Raw genomic sequence first — 23619 nt, forward strand, 5'->3', positions numbered from 1 at the left:
GGTCCTAGGGGCAGCGAAGGCGGTGAAGGCCAGGAGAAAGTACAGGGAAGGGATATGTCGAGGTCCAGTAAGAAAACGGCTGTGAAAACAGCTGAAAGTTCATCGGGGAGTGAAAAGGTCACCACGGGGTCACCAAGGAAAATGGAGGCTGGAGCATCAGGGGAGGCCGCATTGCTTACGGCTGAAGAAATAACTAAGGTAATGGCTGCGGAATTCGAAAGGCAGTTTACAAAATACATGGAGACAATGAGGAAGGAGATGAGGGAGGTTTTGAGTGTGCTGGTGGAGGAGGAAATTTCCCCGGTGGTGACAGCGAGTGCAGTGGCGGAGGTGCGGGAGCAAGGGGAGGCGCTGAAGGAAGTGGAGGAGAATTATTGTAGCACGGTGATCAACTTACCTCGATGGGGAAGGAGATGCGGAAAGTGATGGAGATTAACAAGGAACTGCGAGGAAAAATGGAAGACCTGGAAAACAGGTCCAAGCGACAGAATTTGAGGATTGTGGGGCTGCCCGAAGGAGTTGAAGGGCCGAGACCGACTGAGTATTTTGCCGCGATGCTGCCGAAACTATTGGGGGAGGGGGAGGATCCCTCCCGATATGAACTGGATCGGGCTCATCGGTTGGGGAGGCCTGTACCAAAGGCGAGTGAGCCGCCAAGAGTAGTGACTCTGTGCTTCCGTAGGTAGTGTGAAGGAGACGGTCCTGTGCTGGGCCAAGCAGAAGCGGGTGGTGCAGTGGGCTGGAGCTGGTGTACGTGTATACCAGGACTTTACGGTGGAGCTGGCGAGTAGGCGGGCTGCTTTCAACCGGATGAAGAGGGCACTGTACATTACCAAGATGCAGTGCGGCATTGTATATCCAGCAAAGCTGAGGGTGACTTACAAGCTCAAGGACTTTTATTTTGGAATGGCGGAAGCAGCGGAGGAGTTTGCGAAGGCAGAGGACTGTGGCAGAACCGAGAAATTGAGAAATGACCATGTGCCGATGTAACCTCATGACTATATTTTCTTTTTTTTTTGTTTGTTTGTTTGACTGCGTGCGGGTGTATGGGCTACAGGAGCCAATGTTGTATATATTTGGACAAGGGAAGTGATGGGACTTTCACTCGAAGTGAGGGCTCTTTGGGGTGTAGGTGGATCTGCGGGTTTGTGCGCTAAAAGGGGGATTTTTGGGCTTTCCTAGGGTCGGGCAAGGGGGAAAGAGACCCGGGCGGGGGCCTCCACGCTGGCTGGTCTATGCCGGCCAGTGAATGGGAGTGAGGTGGGGGGAGGGGCTGCGGCCATCGGAGCCTGGCAGAACAGGTTCCGAGTGGTCTAGCCGGGTGGAAAGTTGGAGGGGAAGGAACCGAGGTTGGACGAAGGAGTTTTACAAGAGGTAGTGGACAGGAGGAGTTGGGAAGGGGGGTGGGGGGGGGGTGGTTTACAACTCTTGGGTATCATGTACGGCACTCTTTCAGAGGTTGGACGGCGTTGAGTGTGTGTGTGTGTGTGTGGGGGGGGGGGGGGGGGGGGGGGAGTGGACTCTATGGTGACTATGAGCGGTCCCGGACTCCTTTTTTCTTTTTCTCCTTTGCTTTTTGTTTCCACCGTGGGAGGGTTTGTTTTGTTGGATGCATATATTGACAGGTGGGCCGTTGTTTGGGGTGGTGGGAGGATGGGATCGTTGTTATTGTTAAGGGGATTGATTTTGTATTTGTTACCGTTTACTGTTTGTGGGTGGGGTGTAAAAGTTTGGAGGAAAATGCAAAGATGGAGAATAAAAACATTTTTAAAAATTTGGCATACTGACAGACTTTTAAAACGGTTTAGGGGTACAGAAGAGAACACTTTCACTTTATTATGAGGAGTGTGCATTTCTCAGATACTGAGTGACTGCTAAATAGTATGGGGCACAGATTAGAACATTTTCATTTTATTATGAGAAAACTTTATTTTTTACATACTGTCTGCTTAAAGGCTGCAGATGGGGCAAGCAGCCAAATGAACACCATCCCTGGAAAGATACCTGACCTGAGCCCATCCAAACCAGCACAAGCCACCCTGACCTTCACCTCCCATGAAGGACCCCCCTCGGGACCCTGGCACCAATTATTGGGAGGGTACTTACCACCTTGCCACCCCTTGGACTGCAAAGTGCCAGGTTAGCACAAGGGGCGAGGCCTTAAAGGGGTACTGAGGGGGGATCTGAAGGGTGGGTGGGGGGTGCTAGGGGTGGGTTATGGGTTTCAGGGAGTTGAGGGCTTCTGCCTCAACCATCAATCCAGGCAGTGAATTCCAGACACCTACCACCCTCTGGGTGAAAAAAGATTTTCCTCATAACCCCTCTAATCCTTCTACCGATCACCTTCAATCTGTGCCCCCTGCAATTAACCTTTCCACTAGGGGAAACAAGTCTTTGCTTTCTATCCTGTCCAGATCGCTCATAATTGGGTACACCTCTATCAAGTCACCTCTCAGTCTCCTCTGTTCTAAGGAAAATAACCCTAGCCTATCCAATCTCTCCTCATAGATGCAATTTTCAAGTCCTGGTACATTCTTGTAAATCACTCCTGTATTCTCTCAAGTGCCTTTCCTGTAATGTGGTGACCAGAACTGTGTGCAAAACAGCAGCATTTTATACTATACCTTATCCAACAAAGGAAAGCATTCTGTATGTCTTCTTTACCATCTTATTCAGCTGTCCTGTCATTTTTTAAAAAATAATTTTTATTGAAAAATTTTGTATTTATATAACAACAACAAACCACAATAAAATACCAACAATAACAATAATGATAACCATCATAAACATTCACCCATCCTCAATGAACAACAAAACATATTAACAACAACTTAAATTAACACAATGTTAAGTTACATAGCCATAGAAAAAATAGAAACAATAATAAAGAACACCCCCCCCCTCCCCCCCCCCCCCCCCCCACCCCCCCTCTCCGCCCCCCCGGGTTGCTGCTGCTATTGACCAAGATACCAATCTTTGAGCCAGGAAGTCCAGAAAAGGCTGCCACCGTTTATAGAACCCTTGTATTGATCCTCTCAGGGCAAATTTGACCCTCTCCAATTTTATAAATCCCGCCATGTCACTGATCCAGGTCTCCACACAAAACTCGCGAGTCCCCACCCTGGTTTGACCCCGGATCCAACCTCCCTCGATACCGTCCCCGCCACCCCCTTCCAGAATTCTTCCAGTTCCGGGCATGCCCAAAACATATGGGCATGATTCGCTGGACTCCCCGAACACCTGATGCACCTGTCCTCACCCCCAAAGAACCTACTCATCCTAGTCCCGGACATGTGGGCCCGGTGCAGCACCTTAAATTGGATGAGACTAAGCCTCGCACATGAAGAGGAAGAGTTGACTCTCTCCAAGGCATCCGCCCAAGTCCCGTCCTCTATCTGCTCCCCTAGTTCCCCCTCCCATTTAGCCTTCAGCTCCTCCACTGACGACTCCTCCACCTCCTGCATTACCTTATACATGTCAGACACCTTCCCCTCTCCGACCCACACCCCCGAAAGCACTCTGTCCATCGCCCCCCGCGAGGGCAGCAAAGGGAATTCCTCTACCTGTCGTCTAGCAAACGCCTTTACCTGCAAGTATCTGAACATGTTCCCTTGGGGGAGCCCAAATTTATCTTCCAGTTCCCCCAGGCCCGCAAACCTCCCGCCAATAAACAGGCCCCTCAGTTTACTGATGCCCACCCTATGCCACCCCCTAAATCCCCCATCAGTGTTCCCTGGGATGAACCGATGATTTCGACCTAATGGAGCCTCCATCGAGCCCCCTGTTTCCCCCCTATGCCGTCTCCACTGTCCCCAGATTCTTAGGGTCGCCGCCACCATTGGGCTCGTGGTATACCTCTTAGGAGAGAGTGACAACGGCGCCGTTACCAAGGCACCCAGGCTCGTACCTCTGCAAGACGCCATCTCCATTCTTTTCCACGCCGCCGCCCCCCCCCCCCCCCCCCCCCCCCCCCCCCCCCCCCCCCCCCCCCCCCCCCTCCCCATCACCCATTTACGCACCATTGACACATTGGCCGCCCAATAGTACCCCAAAAGGTTGGGCAGCGCCAGCCCGCCCCTATCCCTCCCTCGCTCCAGGAAAACCCTCTTCACTCTCGGAGTTTCATGTGCCCACACAAAGCTCAAAATACTGCTAGTCACCCTCCTAAAGAAGGCCCTGGGGATGAAGATGGGCAGGCACTGAAAGAGGAACAAGAACCTGGGAAGCACCGTCATTTTGACGGACTGCACCCTCCCCGCCAACGACAATGGCAGCATGTCCCACCTCTTGAACTCCTCCTCCATCTGATCCACAAGCCTGGTGAAATTATGCTTGTGAAGAGTCCCCCAGTCCCTGGCCACCTGCACCCCCAGGTACCTAAAACTCTCCCCTGCCCTCCTAAGCGGGAGCCTACCAATTCCCTCCTCCTGGTCCCCAGGGTGCACCACAAACACCTCACTCTTGCCTAGATTAAGTTTATAGCCTGAAAAGGTCCCATACTCAGCTAGCAGCTCCATCACCCCCGGCATCCCTCCCACCGGGTCCACCACATACAGTAGCAGGTCATCGGCATACAACGACACCCTATGTTCCTCCCCACCCCGCACCAAACCCCTCCACCTCCCTGAATCCCTCAATGCCATCGCCAACGGCTCGATTGCCAATGCAAACAACAAGGGGGACAGGGGGCAACCCTGCCTGGTCCCTCGGTAAAGCCGGAAGTACGCCGACCTCCTCCCATTCGTGGCCACACACGCCATCGGGGCCTCATATAGCAGACTCACCCATATAATAAACCCTTCACCAAATCCAAACCTCCCCAACACCTCCCATAAGTACCCCCACTCCACTCTATCGAATCCTTCCCCCGTTTGAATTGGGAGCTCCCAAATGTGCGGCTTCCTACGTCATCGCCACCACCGGAAGTCGCTGTCCTGTCATCTTCAAGGGCCTTGTTTTGTTTACCCTTCCAAAATGCATTACCTCACACTTCTTCGGGTTGAATTCTATTTGCCACTGTTCTGCCCACTTCACCAAAACCATTGAGATAATTCTGGAGTCCACAGCTGTCCTCTTCACGATCAACTACGAGGCTAATTTTTGTGTCATCTGCAAATTTCCCAATCACGACTCCCACATTTAAGTCTAAATTATTAATATATCCCACATGCAGCAAGGGTGCGAACACTAGCAAAAACAACTGACGACCAATATCCTTTCTCTCCTATCACTGAGACAATTATGGATCCAACTTATCACATTCCCTTGTATCTCCTGGCCTTTTATTCATCTGATCAGTCTGCCATGTGGGACCTTGTCAAGTGCCTCACTAAAATACATGTAGACCACATCCATTGCATTACCCTCATCAATCTTCCTTGTTACTTCCTCAAAAAATTCAGCTCTAAGTGACAGTTTATCCTGGCTCTCAAAATTTATCCAAACTGGGATATAATTATTTGGCCTATCCCTCGCACCCCTTTCATACAATAGAACATAGAACATAGAACATAGAACGATACAGCGCAGTACAGGCCCTTCGGCCCTCGATGTTGCACCGACATGGAAAAAATCTAAAGGCCATCTAACCTACACTATGCCCTTATCATCCATATGCTTATCCAATAAATTTTTAAATGCCCTCAATGTTGGCGAGTTCACTACTGTTGCAGGTAGGGCATTCCACGGCCTCACCACTCTTTGCGTAAAAAACCCACCTCTGACCTCTGTCCTATATCTATTACCCCTCAATTTAAGGCTATGTCCCCTCGTGCTAGCCACCTCCATCCGCGGGAGAAGGCTCTCGCTGTCCACCCTATCTAACCCTCTGATCATTTTGTATGCCTCTATTAAGTCACCTCTTAACCTTCTTCTCTCTAACGAAAACAACCTCAAGTCCATCAGCCTTTCCTCATAAGATTTTCCCTCCATACCAGGCAACATCCTGGTAAATCTCCTCTGCACCCGTTCCAAAGCTTCCACGTCCTTCCTATAATGAGGCGACCAGAACTGTACGCAATACTCCAAATGCGGCCGTACTAGAGTTTTGTACAACTGCAACATGACCTCATGGCTCCGGAACTCAATCCCTCTACCAATAAAGGCCAACACACCATAGGCCTTCTTCACAACCCTATCAACCTGGGTGGCAACTTCAGGGATCTATGTACATGGACACCGAGATCCCTCTGCTCATCCACACTACCAAGAATTTTACCATTAGCCAAATATTCCACATTTCTGTTATTCTTTCCAAAGTGAATCACCTCACACTTCTCCACATTAAACTCCATTTGCCACCTCTCAGCCCAGCTCTGCAGCTTATCTATGTCCCTCTGTAACCTGCAACATCCTTCCGCACTGTCTACAACTCCACCGACTTTAGTGTCGTCTGCAAATTTACTCACCCATCCTTCTGCGCCCTCCTCTAGGTCATTTATAAAAATGACAAACAGCAACGGCCCCAGAACAGATCCTTGTGGTACGCCACTCGTAACTGAACTCCATTCTGAACATTTCCCATCAACTACCACTCTCTGTCTTCTTTCAACTAGCCAATTTCTGATCCACATCTCTAAATCACCCTCAATCCCCAGCCTCCATATTTTCTGCAATAGACGACCGTGGGGAACCTTATCAAACGCTTTACTGAAATCCATATACACCACATCAACTGCTCTACCCTCGTCTACCTGTTCAGTCACCTTCTCAAAGAACTCGATAAGGTTTGTGAGGCATGACCTACCCTTCACAAAACCATGCTGACTGTCCCTAATCATATTATTCCTATCTAGATGATTATAAATTGTATCTTTTATAATCCTCTCCAAGACTTTACCCACCACAGACGTTAGGCTCACCGGCCTATAGTTACCGGGGTTATCTCTACTCCCCTTCTTGAACAAAGGGACCACATTTGCTATCCTCCAGTCCTCTGGCACTATTCCTGTAGCCAATGATGACCTAAAAATCAAAGCCAAAGGCTCAGCAATCTCTTCCCTGGCTTCCCAGAGAATCCTAGGATAAATCCCATCTGGCCCCGGGGACTTATCTATTTTCACCTTGTCCAGAATTGCCAACACTTCTTCCCTACGCACCTCAATGCAATCTATTCTAATAGCCTGGGTCTCAGCATTCTCCTCCACAATATTATCTTTTTCTTGAGTGAATACTGACGAAAAGTATTCATTTAGTATCTCGCTTATCTCCTCAGCCTCCACACACAACTTCCCACCACTGTCCTTGACTGGCCCTACTCTTACCCTAGTCATTCTTTTATTCCTGACATACCTATAGAAAGCTTTTGGGTTTTCCTTGATCCTACCTGCCAAAGACTTCTCATGTCCCCTCCTTGCTCGTCTCAGCTCTCTCTTTAGATCCTTCCTCGCTTCCTTGTAACTATCAAGCGCCCCAACTGAAACTTCACGCCTCATCTTCACATAGGCCTCCTTCTTCCTCTTAACAAGAGATTCCACTTCTTTGGTAAACCACGGTTCCCTCGCTCGACCCCTTCCTCCCTGCCTGACTGGTACGTACTTATCAAGAACATGCAATAGCTGTTCCATGAACAAGCTCCACATATCCAGTGTGCCCAACCCTTGCAGCCTACTTCTCCAACCAACACATCCTAAGTCATGTCTAATGGCATCATAATTGCCCTTCCCCCAGCTATAACTCTTGCCCTGCGGGGTATACTTATCCCTTTCCATCACTAATGTAAAGGTCACCGAATTGTGGTCACTGTTTCCAAAGTGCTCACCTACCTCCAGATCTAACACCTGGCCTGGTTCATTACCCAAAACCAAATCCAATGTGGCCTCGCCTCTTGTTGGCCTGTCAACATATTGTGTCAGGAAACCCTCCTGCACACATTGTACAAAGAATGACCCATCTAATGTACTCGAACTATATCTTTTCCAGTCAATATTTGGAAAATTAAAGTCTCCCATAACAACTACCCTGTTACTTTCGCTCTTTTCCAGAATCATCTTCGCCATCCTTTCCTCTACATCCCTAGAACTATTAGGTGGCCTATAGAAAACTCCCAACAGGGTGACCTCTCCTTTCCTGTTTCTAACCTCAGCCCATACTACCTCAGAAGAAGAGTCCCCATCTAGCATCCTTTCCGCCACCGTAATACTGTCCTTGACTAGCAGCGCCACACCTCCCCCTCTTTTGCCCCCTTCTCTGAGCTTACTAAAACACCTAAACCCCGGAACCTGCAACAACCATTCCTGTCCCTGCTCTATCCATGTCTCTGAAATGGCCACAACATCGAAGTCCCAGGTACCAACCCATGCTGCCAGTTCCCCTGCCTTATTTCGTATACTCCTGGCATTGAAGTAGACACACTTCAAACCACCTACCTGAACACTGGCACCCTCCTGCGAAGTCAAATCTGTGCTCCTGACCTCTATACTCTCAATCTCCCGTACCCCAAAACTACAATCCAGGTTCCCATGCCCCTGCTGAATTAGTTTAAACCCCCCCAAAGAGCACTAACAAATCTCCCCCCCAGGATATTGGTGCCCCTCAGGTTCAGATGTAGACCATCCTGTCTATAGAGGTCCCACCTTCCCCAGAAAGAGCCCCAGTTATCCAGAAATCTGAATCCCTCCCGCCTGCACCATCCCTGTAGCCAATGGTACAACATTGCCAGACTTTCCTTGTACATCCTTTTTCTGTTTTACCAGTGTAACAGAACACATGAGAAGGGATGGAGGTATTGAACCTGGGACTAATCCTGGCAATCTCAAATCCAGGGGTCAACTGCAAATGGCACATGTCCCTAAGAGTAAAATACTACATGGTTTGGGCAGGTGGCTGAAAACTAAATCATATGGCAGAAGCTGAAGTTGAGTCTCCGTCCTGTATGTCGAGGAGCCTTGAGAAGATGGAGGATGGCAAATATCCGACAATTCTAAATACGACAAAAAGCTATTGGCTGGTACTGCGCAGTCAATGCTACATGGGGTTACAGTCTTACTCTTTGAGTTGAAGAATAACATTGCTGGATTTCAGCAGCAGGCGAACACAGCCCTGCATTTATTTTCAGGCACGTTTTGATGATATGAACATTTTAGTCAGACATGGAATGGGCACGTCACTCATGTCATTGACACATTAACCTTGTTTAATGAAATAGAGTTGTCTGTTTAAGCTGGGAAGTGTAATGTCGACGTGACTGAGGTATACATTGCTTAAGTAACCACATGATTGGAGAAAATGAGACACAGCCAGGTGAAGTTAGATGCCTTTTTTGTGCATGGGGCACATCCTGGGACTAATTCACAAGTACAAGCATTCCTGGGGTTAGCCAGCTATTATCACAGACTCATTCTAGAACTGTTTTGACAGGAAAGGTGAAGCCGAACAAATGATCTGCTTCATTGATGCTGAAAATGTTTTTGTAAAGCTGAAAGATTTACGTGTGTTCAGATCCCTCGAGAGTTAGTCCAGATTATTCCAGTGCTCTTCATAGTCCATACCGATCCATTGGACAGAGTCATTGCACGCTGTGCCAGTTGAATGACCATGGAATGAGCAATCAGTCATTTGCCTGAATTGCAAACATATGCTGTGGGAAGTGCTTTAAATGGCAATTGAAAAAAATGCTTAAATGTCATCTGGGCACTGTGGAATTTGTAACCGTACTTGCACAACATTTTTAAAAATTATAAATTTAGAGTACCCAATTCATTTTTTCCAATTAAGGGGCAATTTAGCGTGGCCAATCCATATGAACATTTTAGTCTGCGCACCTTTGGGTTGTGGGGCCGAAACCTGCGCACACACGGGGAGAATGTACAAACTCCACACGGACAGTGGCCCAGAGCCGGGATCGAACCTGGGACCTCGGCACCGTGAGGCCGCAGTGCTAACCCACTGTGCCACCGTGCTGCCCTCTTGCACAACATTTACTGGTATTCTGATTTTAATCCTCCAATGCGGTAACATGAAAAAAAAGTGCATCTGTTATTACGATCCCAGACCTGACCCCAACTGTTGTTGGGATACTGGAGAGAGTTGCAATATTTTATTTTAATTTTGTAAGACTGTGAGGAAAGGATACCTCACTGCAGGACTTATTTCATGAAAAATATTAAAACAAACTTTATTACTAACACAGTATTAAAATATCTTTAACATCACACAAAGAAGGAGCTTACAATTACCCCTTAAACAATGCTAATCAATACAGTGACACAATAACCCTTAACTGCTATCTTTACTTCCACTCAAACAACACATGCATCTCAGATCCCAATCCACTTTTAAATACAGTTGACACTCAGGAATACTTGTTGTACAGAGATGTATTTTGAGACTGTTTGAAAAGATAGACCTGAACTCTGTCAGAACACTGCAGAATCTCTGGCTGTATTTATTCAGAAACCTCTCAGCATGCCTTCCAGCACAAAACTAAGTACACGATTCAACAGCCTTGTCGCGCCCGACTTGATGTCGGATTGAGTCTGTATATCTTGCAAGAGGTGTCTCATGAAATTCGCGATGCTGAAATGTGTCGCGGCGCATCGCGATCTGGATCACACTTTCACTGTAAATGAGAATGATATGTAAATGAGCCATGCACTCACCCAATTCATTCAGGGCCCAGAATTCGCTGGTCTCTCCTGCGAAGCCTCAGCCATACACCGTTTGGTATTGGTTCACAAAGTCATGAACCAGTTGTGATGGCACCTCTGGGATCTCCCTGGAAAATTGAAGCTCCCGGGTGGTCAGGGATAGGGCAGGGTGGCACCCTGGCACTCCCGCTGGCACTTTGACACTACCATCCTGGCACCACAGCTGTACCACCTGGGCATCCTGGAAATGCCTGTGTGGCACTGCCAGGATAGATGTGGCACAGCCAGGGTGGCAAGCTGGCTGTACTAAGATGCCAAGGTGCCAGATTTCCCGCGCCAGGTGTCTGGCCCGGGGGGCCTTGCCCGTAAGAGGTAGGGTGAGGCCGGCTCGAGGCCCCTGAAGAAGTAATTTGAGTGAAACGGGGAGGAGGGGGTCTGGAAGGTGTGATCAGGTCACTGAGGGGTGCGGGTCGAAAGATTGGGGCTGCCTTTAAAAAATAGCGCCCCGATTCCCAAGCTTGCCAGTGCAGGAAATGACTTAGAGCAGCCTTCACGGGGAGTCCCTCACTGGGCCAAAAAAAGGCTATGTGCTGTTGAATAGCGGGGTCTTTCCTGGCACTGCAGGCGCTGAGAAACACTCCGCTAAATGCGCCGTTCAGCTGACTTTAACTTGAGTCCACAGATTCATGCCCTAATACTCTGAAAACCTCCAACTGATTTGGGCTGATAGGGGCTGATTTAGCTCACTGGGCTAAATTGCTGGCTTTTAAAGCAGACCAAGCAGGCCAGCAGCACGGTTCGATTCCCGTACCAGCCTCCCCGGACAGGCGCCGGAATGTGGCGACTAGGGGCTTTTCACAGTAACTTCATTGAAGCCTACTCGTGACAATAAGCGATTTTCATTTTCATTTTCATTTTTCAACTGACTGCTTCAACCCCAGTGACTCCTCCCATTAACTACATCATCTTGCTAAACTGGATTCTTCCGCCCCGCCTGCCGCAAGAACTCCATGAGAGAGAGGCTGACAGTGGAGAAATCCATTGGCCTCGGGAGGGATTCTTCAGTCGCTGGGTGGAGACGTCCGGAGAATCCCGCCCAATGTCCCCAGTTAGTTACTCTTCTGGGAACCCTCTTAATACAAATATATGTCCATTAGCCCAAGCTTTTACAATGCTTTAATTGTACCTCTGGCTCCAGGATTTTTAGAAACACTACTGCAGCAGTCATATACACACATGCACCCAGGCTTTTAACCCTTACTGCACCAAATACACTGTTGTAATGAAGCATTTCCCTACAAATGACAACATGACCATCAATATCACTGTGGTTCATAAGGTGATGTCAGTGTGCCAAACTCTGACAGTGATCACACAGGTCCCTCTGAAGACCCCTCTGCTGAATAGTTGGAGCCTGAGTTGGCCAGCGTTCAAACTAGACAACTAGTGGGAAACACAGCAGAGTTTGTACTTTGATCTGTACGTGTCTGACCACACCTGGGTGAGCAGATTTTATGGGATTTCACAGATTACCTAAATTGGTCAGGCAAAGGCAGACTCTGGGACTAACATTGTGGTGATCCATCTGTGGAATGCCATACCTGAGAAAACTATTGAGAGCAAAATCCAACCTCTGAAGAAGAGCCATACGGATTTGAAATGTCCACTCTGTTCCTCGCTCCACAGATGCTGCCAGACCTGGTGAGTTTATCCAGCATTTTTAAATTTTATGTTGGAGTAAAACCCCCAGCTTTGTTATATGCTTTATACATTGACTTGAAATTCTATGGGTGATAGATTATCCTAGATCAGCATGCAGTGAAACACATCAATATTGACTACTCAGAATTGCGTTTCAAAATTAAAATACTCTGGAAAATTGCTTTCTTACACTTTAATGGTACACTGCTGCCACCTAATGATAGAATTGAAGCATTGTTTTGCTGTTCTGAGAGTCCTGTTTGGGGAATAATTGACTGTCATGAGGGGTCATCTTTTACACCAGTGATGGGCAACCTCGGCAAGTGAGTGGGTCGAATAAATGGTCCTCCGTCATCTGAGTAGGCAACAAGATTGAAATCAGGCTTGTTCACTAACCATGACCACATGAATAGGATTAAATGCATTTAATGCACACCAAATATTTCACAAGGAGCGATAGAAAATGCTCAATTATTTACATATTGATAGAACTATCAGCTCCATATGGTAAAAATAAAATAAATATTTGGACTTTGATTAGACACAGAGTCTCACAATCAATGTTAGGAACAATCAGCACGCACCTCATTTCACTTGCCCTGGCTTTAATTTTTAAATAATCTTTATTGTCACATGTAGGCTTAAATTAGCAATGACGTTACTGTGAAAAGCCCTTAGTCACCACACTCAGGCGCCTGTCGGGTACACTGAGGGAGAATTCAGAATGTCCAAATGACCTAATAGCACGTCTTTCGGGACCTGTGGGAGGAAACTGGAGCACCCGGAGGAAACCCAGGCACACACAGAGAGAACGTGCAATCTCCGCACAACAGTGATCCAAGTTGGAATCGAATCTGGAACATTGGTGCGGTGAAGCCATAGTGCTAACCACTATGCTACCGTGCTGCCCAACTGCCTTTACGTGTGTATCACTTCAGTCATGCTGGTAGGAAAAAAACGATGTGGACGGCAATGAGGAAAATTTGGCAACCCTGCGAGTGGGCAACGATTGAGGGCTGCACGCAGAACCCAGATGTGCCGCATATGGTCCCCACTGTTTTACACAATGAGTGAAACTTTATTGATACTGATGTGAGATAGCAGCCCTCATTTGAATAAAGCTGAGCTTTACTTTGACTATGTCAATGCTCATGTCCTGTTGGAAAATATGAATGCAAATATATATAAATGTACTCTGTGGTTAGGACTGAATAGGGCTGATTTTAACACAGCCAGCAAGGTGAAAACTGGGCAGTAGCAGAATTAAAATAGACCGAGTAAATGTACTGCCCCATGTCCACTCTTGTGTAATATTTGTCAGGGCCTTGCTGCACAGTCCTGCTGTATGCAGTGGGCAGCAGTGTATGCGGATTGGAGTCCAAACTTAGGACCACACTGAAATTTTAAAGCAAAATTGCAAGGACCTAAAGCTGTGATCGTTTTTGAGGGCCAGGCTCACCTCCACAAGAAAATTGTGTTTTGCTGCTGCCCTCGACTCCTCCTCTCTTGATTGGTTTCCCCCTTACTGTGTCACCTGATATTGTTACAGTGGGATGCCCGCTCAGTGGTGGAGCTAACCAGCCACATGCCAACGAGGCCTGGAGTGGTCACAGTCCCAGAATTAAAATATACCTATCGTGTTCTGTGATGTAACCGTTGTAATGATGTACACAGAACATATAGGGCGGAATTCTCCCAAAATGAGACTATAGGCGGTATTCTCCGACCCCCCGCCGGGTCGGAGAATCCATGGGGATGCGGTGCGAATCCTGCCCCGCCGCACCGATGCCAGCTGCCGTATTCTCTAGCGGCGGTTTTTGGGCGGGGGCAGGGGATCACGCCACGCCGGTTGGGGGCCGTTAGCAGTGGCCTCATTGGCAATTCTCCGGGCCCCAATGGGCCAAGCGACCGTCGGTTTCTGGCCAGTCCCGCCGGCGTGGATTGGATATGGTCCCACACAGCAGGACCTGGCTCCTCGGGGGGGGGGGGGGGGGGGGGGGGGGGGGGGTGGGGGGGGGGGGGGGGGATCCGCCCCCGGGAAGGGGGGACCCACAGTAGCCTGTCCCGCGATCAGGGCCCACCGATCTGCGGGCGGGCCTGTGCCGTGGGGGCACTCCTTCCTTCCGCACAGGTCCTTGTAGGGCTCCACCATGGCCGGCATGGGGACACACCCCCCTGCGCATGTGCCAGAATACACAGGCTGATCTGCGCATGCGCTAAATCATGGCGGCGTCTCTGCTCATTCGCTAACTCGCTCAGTCCCTTCGGCGCAGGTTGACGCGACGCCAACCCCTCCGGTGCCGGCCTAGCCCCCGAAAGTGCGGAGAATTCTGCAACTTCCGGCTGGCCTGACGCCAGAGTGGTTTGCACCGTTCTTGATGTCGGTGTCGGGCCAATTCGCCAGTTGCCGTGAATCCCGCCCTATGTCCCCACACCAGTGTAAAAACGGTGGAGTTTTACTCCCGAAATTCCTAGAAAAAAGTTAAACAAATTCTAAGCCCTGCAGGGGGCTAGCAGGGACCCGGAGTGAATCTCCCAGCTTTTGCTGCAGATACGGGGCCCCGCACATCCGGGTCAGCGGCCGCGTAACGCACGACGGCCAGACAGAAAAAATAAATCCCCCGATCGGCCGCACGCTTGAGCATCGAACCCCACACATCTAATCCCCGGCCGCCTATAAGGCCCCCCCTGGTCTCCGATGTGCCCGTCCCCAATCAGGGCAGCCGCGGACTAAGTCTGCAGCCCTCACGCCAGTATCCCGTGGCCGGTCGGGAGTGGAGGTTTGCTGGGCAGGTCTCTGGCAATGGGCCCCCGGGCGCATGGCGTACTCTAGATGCGATTTCGGAGTGGGGCTGCGGAGAATCCAGCCCATAGTTGTTTAACTATAAAGATGATTTATTAATGAACACGTGGAAAAGATAACTAAGGAACTACAGTACAGATGATGGCTACTAAATGCATTTAGTGCATTCTTCTGGAGCTACTCTAAGTGTGACTATCTTCTTGTACGACTTACTACCAGCTGACGGGTATCTTGAGTCACATGATAAATCATATCACCAACAGCTGGTTGGAGGTCACATTGCTAACTATATACAGAACTGCGCACAGACATATCACCACAGTTCCCTTATGGTCTCTATCCTTTCCTGGTTTGGTTTTTGTGTCTGTGTTATTTCGTTTTTTCTCATTGTGCTTTAGATTACCTGTGTCTCTGTTGTTCTGTAGCTTCCCACTTGTATCTCTATAACTTTTTATTGTGTTCTGTTTCTGCGCTTTCTCTGTCTCTTTTGTCTGCCTCCATGTGTTTGTGGTTTTCTCTTTGTGAGAGGATCGGATGGGTGTATGACACATCATTCTGTCCCTCCTATGGCAATGTCAAAAAGTTACTAGTTAGCATTTTTATCTCCTGCCGCATTGGGGATCAAAGCTGGTATCTTTTGTGGTAAATTTGATGGTGCATCACATTCACTCAATATGAGGAATGATCTTCTGAATGTTTGCTACACTTTTACGAGAAACTACCTTCTGAATGTTTGCTGCACTCAAACCATTCGGAGTGGATTTTACACTTCATTGTGCTTTGGGGGTCCTCATTTCTAGTCACAGTGAAATTTCAGAAACATATCAGATTCAGGTGTTTCCCCAGGGTTTACTGAAGCTTCCCAAATTAGTTTGGCATTTTAATGAGGAGGGGGAAACATACTTCTTCAATCTTTACAAGAAGTTTGCATACCTCATTGATGAGGTACCTTAAGAGGCCTGGCACAAGGGCTTGGGCCAGAAACCTGCTAACCAGAGGGATTTCAGGAGATTCAAAGGCAGCAGAAAGTTGGAAGAGGAGCTGACGGATGGGCTATATAGCCACATTGTGCCTGGAAGTCAGTGTGGCACATCGCAACGTGGCCAATACCCGAACAGGCACCACATGTGGCGACTAGGGGCTTTTCATGGTAACTTCATTGTAGTGTTAATGTAAGCCTACTTGTGACAATAAAGATTATTATTATTATTATTATTAGACGCCGGGAGACCGAGCTCCTGGGATCCACCCGGCTTGCTACACTTCCTGATTTTGCCATGCTGAAATTGCCCCTTAGTGCCCCATGATGTGCAGTTAGGTGGGGTTAAGGGAATAGGGTGGGGGATTGGGCTTAGGTAGGGTGCTCTTTCAGAGGATCGGTGCAGACTCAATGGACCGAATGGCCTCTTTCTGCACTGTAGGGTTTATTTCAGCGTACTGACCCCAATCCTCTACGCCTGCATTACATGACTCACTTCTCGAACAGCAGCATCTTCGAATCTCCTTCGGTTTTGTTTTCTTACCAGACTATTTGGCGATGTCAAAGTTGTCTAGAATCACTTTTAATCCCTCATCACCAATATAACGATCCAGGAGACCCAAGAAAGAAGGTTCACTTGAGTTTATTGTAAACTTAAAGGTTAAGGCCGCTACCGTGGCATACAACAGAAGGATCACATTCGGGGACTAGTGACAGCCCCGGTCCAGGTTCGGGACGGTATTTAAAGGGCTAAGTAATGAGACCCAGCTGGGTGGATCTCCGCCTATGAGTGGAGAAGCTGGTATTCTAAGAGTGCTGTGGGGAAATCTATCAGTGTACCTCCATGGGCCCTGTGAGTGTTATCACAAACGGTTCTTTTTTTGTCATATGACCGGAATCATTAACCCAACCTCTTCTCTCTACAAATACTGACATGCTGAGTGCTGCTGGCATTTTCTGTTTTCATTGTTGAACATTACATTCTGTTTTGTATTTTTAAATTGGTTCAGGTATTGGTATTCACGTTTCTAATTCTGAGCCACTTTTGCCATATTATATAACAAATCAATGGGAAGTGGTTTGTGGTGACTGTTACAAAATTATAAATTATGTCGAAAAACAACATTGAGGAATGTGAATATATCACTTAGGCTGAAAATGCACCATTCACTTAAACACACAGTCTATATCTATGGCAATTTTAATGTTAAAAGTCCCGAGCGTCTTGGATAGATGTAAGTAATATAAACATTGAGCCAAGGAGATCAGGAGGGGTGACAGGAAGCTTTATCAAAAATTTGAGAATTTAGTTTTTTAAAAGAGGAAACAGAGGTAGCAAGGCAGAAAGATTTAGGAAGATAGTTGGGTGTGTGAGAGACTTTTGGAATTGTTTTATTTTGTAGACAGTGAAGAATTTGGAGATCAAAATAGGGACTATTGGAGTAGAGTATGGAAGTGACATAGAGAAATAGCAAATGAGCTGAGGTAAGGGGGTGTGAAATATTGCAGAGGTGGAAGTGGGAGCTGGGTGTGAAATATTGCAGAGGTGGAAGTAAGCAATTGTTACATGATGGAGAATATGTAGCATTTACAACTTAGCTATGAGAAGCCTGTGACGTTTCCGGTGCAGCCAATGCCAGAGAAAGGAATCAGTGGCGGAGAAACACACCTATGCCAGGGACATTTGATTTTCCCAAGTGTAAGCTGAATAAAGGAATGGGTGATCCAAGAACAGACAATATGACAGTGCCACAGCCATCAATTGGTTAGGAGAGGTGATGAGGGCTGGATGACATCAGCACAGGTGTGAAAGTTGACTTGTTCCTGCGGACGATGTTGTCAACAGATACATGAGGAATGGGAATCAGCCATGGAGAGATCAATGGGGGACTCAAAAGTATGACTAGGCGTGGGAGAGATGTCATTGTGAGAGATATGTTCAGGAAGTTATGACAGAACCATGTGACAATGGTCGCACCGAGCTAATTACAGAGGAGAGATGTCGGAGGAGGTTGGATTAGTCCATGGTCAACAATGTCCTAATAGAGCATGGTTCCTGAACAGAGAGAGAGACATGGTATGATAATATGACAGTGATAATTTGATGCGGTTTTGATATTTTTGTCCTTAAGTTAAGTACTCAGTCCAGAAGATGAATGCTGTGAATGATTCTAAAATTCATATTTTACTGTACCAGGTGGAAGACTTTCCTTCTCTCTTTCACGATAATCCTTGAGCCATCGGTTATATGTTTCTCTGCTTTTGGGGTTTGTTATTCCTGTATAACACACCTGTCCAGGAGTTATTTCTGTTGTTTTCCAATAAACAGATTTTTTTATAACAGGGGCAACCTTTGCTGTTACACAGAAAGTCTCCAGGTCCCTGAAACAAAAAAGGTTCAATTTTGTGTGAAAGAAAGAATAGATGGAACCAAATGGATTTGAAAGAATTTTGACCTGGCAAACACGGCAAGAATCTTATTGACTTGTGAAGGATAATTTAAAATTGTTCAAAATGTTTTCTCTGAATTATGACTTGAGCTCCTGTAGTTTGTATGAATTGGGTCAGCAGCTCTTTCGAGCCTAGACAGCAGCAGCACTTCAAACCTTTTTCCTTTTTATTACAATTGCGTCAAAATATAATTAATCTCAGACAGAAAGCTGAATGGTAAAACTGATTGCTCGCTAGTAATTGTGATGAATTCTGTCAAAACGACACAATTATTGCCTTAATATCATCTCCTTGCCTTTGTATTACTCCAGTGTACAAAACCAAGAATCTCCTGATCTTTTTATAGTCTTTTCCATCTGCATTCTTACCTTTAAAGATCTACGGGGGAGATTTTCTGCTGCGCACTAAATGGCAATGATGTCGGTGATATTGCCATGGTGCCAGCAAAATGCATCAGTCAACAATGGTTCCAGGGTCCGACCCCCATAAATTTGCATGTCGAGCTGCATATGCCATGGCATATTTCAGTGCAACTCACCAGTTTCCATAGAGTCCATAGAATCCCTACAGTGCAGAAGGAGGCCATTTGGCCCATCGGGTCTGCACCAACCCTCTGAAAGAACACCCCACCTAGGCCCACTCCCCAACCCTACCCCCGTAACCCCACCTAACCTGTACATCTTTGGGCACTAAGGGGCAATTTGGCATGGTCAATCCACCTAACCTGCACATCTTTGGACTGTGGGAGGAAACCGGAGCATCCGGAGGAAACCCACGCAGACACGGGGAGAATATGCAAACTCCACACAGTCACCCAAGGCTAGAATCAAACCCGAGACCCTGGCGCTGTGAGGCAGCAGTGCTAAACATTGTGCCACCGTGACACCCATCATGCTACCGTGCTGCTGTTGTCTGCAGCATGCAGCAGATGAGGACAACTGGAGGAAGAAATAGTTCTTGCCTCCACAAATAACATTAAGTTTCTTTTTAAACTTGCTTGTTTGAAGTCACCTCCCTTTAATGACAATTGATTAAACTTCTCAATGCCTGGAGAAATTGAATTGGCATTCACCATGCATGCACGAATGATTCTTCCACGGAAATTGTAACCGGGATGCAATAGCAAGTGTAAGATCATGAATTGCGAACTTAAACATTTCCCTCACCAGCTGGTTTGGGCAAGAATGCTGGCTGACCATTCAAACACCTGGCTGAAAATTGACTCAGGCAGGCAAAAAAATCAACACCAAATTTTTCCCTGCTGATTACCCATTTCTCAATGAAAAACTGGCAGTAGAAAATCATCTTACCTTCATGTATCCGGGATTGCTGAACTACACTAGCAATGCCGCAAACTTTATATTCACATTCTTGTTCTCAAATCATTCCGGGACTTCCATCCCTCCCTGTCTGTGTAACCTCCGCCAGCCTGACCAATCTTCAGGATCTCTGTGCGCCTCCAGTTCTGATAGCTGATTTCAAACACCGCCAGAGACAAGCCATACTTACAGCTGCCTTGGCTCTGAGTTCCAGAATTCCCTCCTTAAGCCTCTCCGCCTCTCTCTCTCTATTCCTTTAAGATTCTCCTTAAAACCTACCTCTTTCACCAAACCTATGGTATTTGTTCTGATATCTCCATCTATAGCTCAGTGTCAAATTTGATTGATAATGCTGTTTTTGCAGCACTTTGGGATATTTTGCTACATTAAGATACCATATTAAAGCAAATTATTGTTATTGAATATCTCTGTTCCTTCACTGTTAAACTCTCACTCTTTAGCAAATGCATTTTTTCCCCAAAGTATACTACTTTGCAGTTCTCTACAGTGAACTGTAGGGGGAGAGAGGGAGGGAGGGGGAGGGAGGGAGGGAGGGGGGGAGGGAGGGAGGGAGGGGGGGGGGGAGGGAGGGAGGGGGGGGGGGGAGAGAGGCAGCAGAGGGCAGCAGAGCAGAGCTACTGATCAGCTGTTCTGGGGAAATTTGCATACGTGCAGTGCGGTCAGCCTAAGTTGAAGGTGAACCTGCGAAGATGACCCAAGGAGTTTGAGAAAGGCAAGCAACCAGCAGAGGGCAGCAGAGCAGAGCTACTGATCAGCTGTTCTGGGGAAATTTGCATACGTGCAGTGCGGTCAGCCTAAGTTGAAGGTGGTTTGTGGAGGGGCTGTTGGCAAGTGACAGTTAAACCCGAAACACTTTGTGAGTGTTTCCCACCCTACCTCCTCCTCTAACCAACCCCTCCACCCCACGGTGGTTGGGAAGCGGGAGCAGGGGCCTGTCGTGAAGGTGAGTGAGTGCCTTTAAATTTGCTTACCTTTCAGCGGGATCAGGGTTTGAGGTAATATCAGGTAAGCTCTTCCTTTCTTTTTCTTTTTCTTGTTTTTTTTTTAATCTAGAGGGGATGTCAGGGAAGGCAGTACAATGCTCCTCCTGCAGAATGTTTGAGGTGAGGGACGCCGTCAGTGTCCCTGCTGATTTCATCTGTGGGAAGTGCACCCAACTCCAGCTCCTCAAAAACCGTGTTAGGGACCTGGAGCTTGAGCTGGATGAACTTCGGATCATTCGGGAGGCAGAGGGGGTCATAGATAGGAGCTTCAGGGAAGTAGTTACACCAAAGATTGGAGATAGATGGGTAACTGTAAGAGGGACTGGGAAGAAGCAGTCAGTGCAGGGACCCCCTGCGGTCGTTCCCCTGAGTAACAAGTATACCGTTTTGGATACTTGTGGGGGGGACGACTTACCAGGGGTAAGCCATGGGGTACGGGCCTCTGGCACGGAGTCTGTCCCTGTTGCTCAGAAGGGAAGGGGGGAAAGGAGTAGAACATTAGTAATTGGGGACTCAATAGTCAGGGGCACAGATAGGAGATTTTGTGGGAGCGAGAGAGACTCACGTTTGGTATGTTGCCTCCCAGGTGCAAGGGTACGTGATGTCTCGGATCGTGTTTTCCGGGTCCTTAAGGGGGAGGGGGAGCAGCCCCAAGTCGTAGTCCACATTGGCACTAACGACATAGGTAGGAAAGGGGACAAGGATGTCAGGCAGGCCTTTAGGGAGCTAGGATGGAAGCTCAGAGCGAGAACAAACAGAGTTGTTATCTCTGGGTTGTTGCCCGTGCCACGTGATAGTGAGATGAGGAATAGGGAGAGAGAGCAATTAAACACGTGGCTACAGGGATGGTGCAGGCGGGAGGGATTCAGATTTCTGGATAACTGGGGCTCTTTCTGGGGAAGGTGGGACCTCTATAGACAGGATGGTCTACATCTGAACCTGAGGGGCACCAATATCCTGGGGGGGAGATTTGTTAGTACTCTTTGGGGGGGTTTAAACTAATTCAGCAGGGGCATGGGAACCTGGATTGTAGTTTTGGGGTGCGAGAGATTGAGAGTAGAGAGGTCAGGAGCACAGTTTTGACTTCGCAGGAGGGCGGCAGTGTTCAGGTCTGTGGTTTGAAGTGTGTCTATTTCAATGCCAGGAGTATACGAAATAAGGTAGGGGAACTGGCAGCATGGGTTGGTACCTGGGACTTCGATGTTGTGGCCATTTCAGAGACATGGATAGAGCAGGGACAGGAATGGTTGTTGCAGGTTCCGGGGTTTAGGTGCTTTAGTAAGGTCAGAGAAGGGGGCAAAAGAGGGGGAGGTGTGGCGCTGCTAGTCAAGGACAGTATTACGGTGGTAGAAAGGATGCAAGATGGGGACTCTTCTTCCGAGGTAGTATGGGCTGAGGTTAGAAACAGGAAAGGAGAGGTCACCCTGTTGGGAGTTTTTTATAGGCCACCTAATAGTTCTAGAGATGTAGAGGAAAGGATGGCGAAGATGATTCTGGAAAAGAGCGAAAGTAACAGGGTAGTTGTTATGGGAGACTTTAACTTTCCTAATATTGACTGGAAAAGATATAGTTCGAGTACATTGGATGGGTCGTTCTTTGTACAATGTGTGCAGGAGGGTTTTCTGACACAATATGTTGACAGGCCAACAAGAGGTGAGGCCACTTTGGATTTGGTTTTGGGTAATGAACCAGGCCAGGTGTTAGATCTGGAGGTAGGTGAACACTTTGGAGACAGTGACCACAATTCGGTGACCTTTACGTTAGTGATGGAAAGGGATAAGTATACCCCGCAGAGCAAGAGTTATAGCTGGGGGAAGGGCAATTATGATGCCATTAGACATGACTTAGGATGTGTTGGTTGGAGAAGTAGGCTGCAAGGGTTGGGCACACTGGATATGTGGAGCTTGTTCAAGGAACAGCTATTGCATGTTCTTGATAAGTACGTACCAGTCAGGCAGGGAGGAAGGGGTCGAGCGAGGGAACCGTGGTTTACCAAAGAAGTGGAATCTCTTGTTAAGAGGAAGAAGGAGGCCTATGTGAAGATGAGGCGTGAAGTTTCAGTTGGGGCGCTTGATAGTTACAAGGAAGCGAGGAAGGATCTAAAGAGAGAGCTGAGACGAGCAAGGAGGGGACATGAGAAGTCTTTGGCAGGTAGGATCAAGGAAAACCCAAAAGCTTTCTATAGGTATGTCAGGAATAAAAGAATGACTAGGGTAAGAGTAGGGCCAGTCAAGGACAGTGGTGGGAAGTTGTGTGTGGAGGCTGAGGAGATAAGCGAGATACTAAATGAATACTTTTCGTCAGTATTCACTCAAGAAAAAGATAATATTGAGGAGGAGAATGCTGAGACCCAGGCTATTAGAATAGATGGCATTGAGGTGCGTAGGGAAGAAGTGTTGGCAATTCTGGACAAGGTGAAAATAGACAAGTCCCCGGGGCCGGATGGGATTTATCCTAGGATTCTCTGGGAAGCCAGGGAAGAGATTGCTGAGCCTTTGGCTTTGATTTTTAGGTCATCATTGGCTACAGGAATAGTGCCAGAGGACTGGAGGATAGCAAATGTGGTCCCTTTGTTCAAGAAGGGGAGTAGAGATAACCCCGGTAACTATAGGCCGGTGAGCCTAACGTCTGTGGTGGGTAAAGTCTTGGAGAGGATTATAAAAGATACGATTTATAATCATCTAGATAGGAATAATATGATTAGGGATAGTCAGCATGGTTTTGTGAAGGGTAGGTCATGCCTCACAAACCTTATCGAGTTCTTTGAGAAGGTGAC

At 47.7% G+C, this 23619-nt stretch overlaps 1 long non-coding RNA gene across 2 annotated transcripts in view; it reads right to left on the reverse strand.

Moving 5' to 3' along the window:
* LOC119953029 overlaps window positions 1-23619 on the reverse strand; it is a 51444-nt gene that overhangs the window by 8495 nt on the left and 19330 nt on the right. For both annotated transcript variants that reach the window (XR_005457940.1, XR_005457941.1), the window contains exon 2: window positions 18264-18451. This is a non-coding gene — a long non-coding RNA (uncharacterized LOC119953029). The remainder of the gene's footprint in view (window positions 1-18263; window positions 18452-23619) is intronic.

The sequence above is a fragment of the Scyliorhinus canicula genome, chromosome 18 (assembly GCF_902713615.1).
Source record: "Scyliorhinus canicula chromosome 18, sScyCan1.1, whole genome shotgun sequence".
NCBI lineage: Eukaryota > Metazoa > Chordata > Chondrichthyes > Carcharhiniformes > Scyliorhinidae > Scyliorhinus > Scyliorhinus canicula.